This window comes from Penaeus chinensis, chromosome 34 (genome assembly GCF_019202785.1).
Source record: "Penaeus chinensis breed Huanghai No. 1 chromosome 34, ASM1920278v2, whole genome shotgun sequence".
NCBI lineage: Eukaryota > Metazoa > Arthropoda > Malacostraca > Decapoda > Penaeidae > Penaeus > Penaeus chinensis.
In genome coordinates this window covers 6,155,787-6,160,786 of record NC_061852.1, presented here as the reverse complement: position 1 = coordinate 6,160,786, position 5,000 = coordinate 6,155,787, and the positions used below count along the sequence as shown (strand labels likewise).

The following is a 5,000-nucleotide window of genomic DNA, read 5'->3' as shown; positions in this document are numbered from 1 at the left end:
ATGATGACACTGATTCGGTGTTTTATTTTTTTTTATTTTTTTGTTATACTTTAGTGTTCGATATTGTGGCGAGTGATATATATATATATATATATATATATATATATATATATATATATATATATATATATATATATATATATATATATTTATATATATACATATATATATATTTATATATATATATATATATATATATAATGGACATTCTCTATCGTGGTTCCTTCATAGATTTCGTGGATTTTGCAGTTTAAAGTTCAGAAAAGGAACTTTTGTTATTGATTATAATAGCATCAACATTTATATCGTATTATCAATACTTAGACTTTCTTCATTAGACGACCGACTGCCCAGTGATCAAAATAAAGTTTTAGATCAGCAAATCATGAAATCATTCTTAATTTATTACTGGACATGACTGTATTTCACTACTGGCAAAGAACCCAGTATATGTTATTCCTTTATCGTGAACTGATAAACAAACGCCTGCTGGTCTAGATAATATTAAGATAAAGCCCGAGATAGTACAGTTGAAGAACACCGAAACTGTGCTATTTACTCGTGCAAAAAAAATGTAAGTACTTTCTTGCAAATAATTAAGTGCCCGAAAAATATCTCTTGCTATATCCCAAATATCTAGCTGTCACCGGGTACAGGAAATAAAAGCCTTAGTCTGAAGAATACTGACTCTTGCTGCAGTCTACACGTTGATTTACTGCATTTTTCCCAAGGAACAAGTCAAGGATGCTCATGCAACGTGGCAGAAGTGGATAAGATGTCTGTACTGATAACAAATATCTTTGTTCCCGAAAGCAAGTGTATGATAGCTGGTGAAAATACATCAAAACTTGCATCATGGGCGTGTTGAGTTCAGTAAACCAGCACAGACATAGTAGCATCAGGAAGATTTGTTAATACAGTATTTAGAGACCAAGGATGGGCATTTGCTCATGCTGTACCGTACACTCATGTACAGCTAGAATAAGGCTTTGCCGTGTTACCTATTGCACCTCGTGTTGCAGAAAAGGGTTGCAGCCACCATAATTTATATAATAACTGGAGGACAAGAATATATTAGATATTTTGTAAATCATTTCAGTTTTGTCTCTATCAGTGCTGAATTTACGGTATAGCAAGAAATGCCAAAGGTCCCACGCTTTTGGTGGCCCCGCAAAGCCTATGCTACAAATACAATATATATTATAGTATCTGGTGGAGATATGTGTTCCCGCCAGATACAATATTATATTTAAATGTTGAATAATTATATATCCATGGGACAAAGTGTCTGTCCCAACTAGGGGCCCCTACTGTTATCATATGCTACGGGCACTGAGCTACCTAATTCAAATCCTGGTATTTATATTCAGCTGCTCCTTTCGAAAAACTTGCATACCCTACAAAACATTGAAAAGGAACACGTTGATTGATCTCCTCCCCCCCCCCCCTGAAAAAAAACATATACGTTCAGGAGAGCAAAATCTTGTCACAAAATCCACAAAGGAACATTGCTTTGGTAGAGAGAGAGAAAGAGAGAGAGATAGAAAGATAGAGAGAGAGAGAGAGAGAGAGAGAGAGAGAGAGAGAGAGAGAGAGAGAGAGAGAGAGAGAGAGAGCGAGACAGAGAGAGAGAGAGAGAGAGAGAGAGAGAGAGAGAGAGAGAGAGAGAGAGAGAGAGAGAGAGAGAGAGAGAGAGAGAGAGAGAAGGCGATAGAGAGAGAGTGGAAGAGAAAGAGAGAGTGTTGGGGAAAGAGAACCAGAGAGAGTGTGGCAGGTCAATAAGCATATAAACATAAAACGTTAGCCATACCACCCCAAGCTAAATCAAGCTCCACATAGGCTCCACGTTGCCTGTGCGTTTGCCCGCATGAGTGCCGACACCAGAGCACGAGCGCGACACCAAGATGAAAATTAAGGTCGACCTTATCTGGCCTGGGATAATGAGCTTCGTTTCCTTTTGGTCAAGACCTTCCCCCAGCCACCGCTTCAGCGATTGCTCCAAGTCTTTTGAAGCATGTGTTAAGCCATATAAAATATACGTGCAGTCACTCACGTTTTTTGCTGGGTATAGGTGTTAAGTGCGGGAACTTTTGTGACAGGAAACGGAAGCGAGGTAGCATTGCTGTGAAAAGCTGTATTGTCATCTTGGCCAGCAAACATGAATTATCATTCATTCATTAATTCATTTATCTCGTTTTTAGAAATGTATATTGTTTCAGCTAGAACACATTCAACATATTCGTGATTTTTTATCAAAGCGAGAATGAACACCTTGTGAGTACACGTGAATTCGTATAGTAATGTCTCGAAATTCTGTGTACTTCATTCTCTTCTTGTACGAGTTTCGGTTATTGACTATTATAAATTCACTCGTTCTTACTCTTTCAGTTCCTTTGATTATCTTGCTGATTTCGTTTATCTTTATCTCGGACATCATATAATTTATTTCTACTCTCGTTAATAGCTCCCATAATTTGGCTGTTTGTCGTTGTTACTACCATAGGGATGACTATAGCACCGTTACATTGCTCAATAGTGACAAATCTTATTGCCGCTAGGATGGAGTTGTAATGCGATATCTGTATGAATTAATTATCTGAATATAGCGTTAGTATATTTCCCTTATCACAGGGATGCCTGATATAACCTTGGATTTCATAAATCGCCTGATAGATTTATGCCTTGACGTGCGATATTAGGTGTAGAGTAAAACCGAAGTTGTTCGTTCGATCGACAACTTTTTTGTTCGAGTCGGTATGAGCCTGCATTTACGTCCGTTCATAAGTGTAGGCTGGAATCATTATTCGCTTATTAAGCACACACTTCTCATCCTCTTGGAAGTCGCGTGCATGTTCTGGGTAAGATCCCAGGCGACTTTGTGATTGCATGATTGCATGAAGGTCACTGATACGAGTACCCATCACAGATTCGCCGAGTAAATTGGATTAAATATGGATTTTCCCATTAACTTAATTTCTTTCGGTAATTTAGGCATAGGAACCCCCGTCAATGAAGTCTTAATTAAGTTGGCTGACATGCATAAGCAAGACAGGGTTACCTTGGTATATCAGAATTGTGTAGCGAATCCGAAAATAAAATTAGATAGAATCATGGATTGTACAGTGTATATCTGAGGCAAGAAGTTATGCATTCCGAGAAGCTTGTAAAAAAAATATTAATGTCACCGTTCGCTAATCTGTACATTTCGTCGTATATCATTAAGTGTTGAGTTCAGTATGGTAGTAAAATAATTTTGTATTGGTATAATTTCTAATTATCGCATTATTGTTAAAATGAACGATAATCCTCGTATTTGCAATGTATTCTTTGTGAGCTCACTTTCATTCAGGCTCACTCTCACTTTCATTCTTTCTCGTTCTCACTTACACACACTTACTCATTCACACAGAAAAAAAAGACATTGAAACCTATCATTAATATGATTTGTTGTCGTCGTTGTAGGCGTTAAGAACGATGTTGTATATCTTTTGCCTGCGATTTTGTCTGTAGTGACAAGTGAACGCTAAAGCTGTACATCTCTTCTTGAAAAAGATTATCTCACATCAAACCATGATGTCATTTTACTATGACTGAGTAAGCGTCAAATAACGAAAAGCTTATATAAAGGAAATATTTGTACGGTCTTGATTTATCAAACTGGTAGGGACATACAACAAAGTACTTTAAAATATCTTGTGTTAAAAGTGTCACAACACAAAGGTGCGCATAAATTTGCCTATTGGTATAAATATAAAGATTTTTTTTTTTTTTTTCGTTCTTATGATAATATAATGATATGATAACAACAACTAAAGCACAGGAATAAATACCGTGGTACCATAGTTCGTTAAATCTAAAATATTTCTTTTCACACGTTTTATCCTGTACACCAAGCAAATCTTTAGCCATGATGTACAATGTACATGTGAAATTTACTTCAAACGTTGAAGTGAAGTTGCGGGAACTAGGGATGTTCCCCGTAAACGTGCCGGGCATGAGACTATTCATTCTGAAAAGAAGCTAGAGTTTCTGATATCTAATTTTCTTTGCAAAATTTACAAGATATACGGCGGTTGTTCTTTAACGAAAGATATTATCCTTTTTCTTTGTTCAATGTGTGAAAGGGACAAGACGGCAAAAGTTAACTAAACGATGAAATCATAAAAAATAGCGAGGCTTCATAAGATAACGCAATCACTAATTTGCATATGTCTTCCGGCCTGGAAATGAGAGTCTAGGAATTCCCATCCTTCTGCCGGATATGATGTAATGATGCAATAATATACCAACAATAAGATAACGATATTGACAATAAACATAATAATAGTAATGATAAAGGATAAAGGTATTGATGGTAAGAACATATCATTTAAAAATAAAGGTATTGATGATAATGCCACAACGATAAAGGTAATATTGATAATGATTTGAAATAAAGATAATAGTGATAAGGATAATAATAATGATTCTTATCATAAAGTAAAAAAAAGAAAAAACAATGATAATGGTGAAGATTTGCTTTGCATGGAAACTGCATCCTTAAAATACGAATTGCATCGTGTAAATCTGAACGTATATAGCAAAATAGAGATAAGTACACGCAAGTTTTCCCCTTTTTTTGAAAGCTACAATATCATTAATTTGTCATTAGCTATATTCTTAATATGTGATGCACTGTTGAATCCAAAACTACATGATTATGGCTATTTATCAGATGTCGACATTATGATTGTTTTGATACAACAGCTGATTGTTTTGCTTGTTCGTATATGCCTGATTAGCAATTGATTATTGTCTAAACAATACTTTACCTATCATTAATCAAATTAGTACAAGCACATATATAATACTTAAATATTCAGAATAAAATGGAACTGTCCTAGCTTCCAAAATACTTTTAAGGATTGAAAAAAATAGAGAAATTAAGACAGCTTTCGAACATCCGAACAAAGTCAACAAACACACGCAGTTGAGACGAAGTTCCTGAAACGCACAGAAAA

The 5,000-nt window shown here is 35.5% G+C and overlaps 1 protein-coding gene across 2 annotated transcripts in view; it reads left to right on the top strand.

Annotated features, from left to right (window-relative positions):
• Positions 1-4,923: 4,923 nt before the first annotated feature.
• Positions 4,924-5,000, top strand: part of LOC125043564 (WD repeat domain phosphoinositide-interacting protein 4-like) — a 6,014-nt gene continuing 5,937 nt past the window's right edge. The window contains exon 1 of one of the 2 annotated variants that reach the window (XM_047639760.1): positions 4,924-5,000. This exon is cut by the window's right edge and continues 4 nt beyond it. The gene's annotated coding sequence lies outside the window, so the exon portion shown is untranslated. The other variant, XM_047639761.1, reaches the window with a different exon arrangement.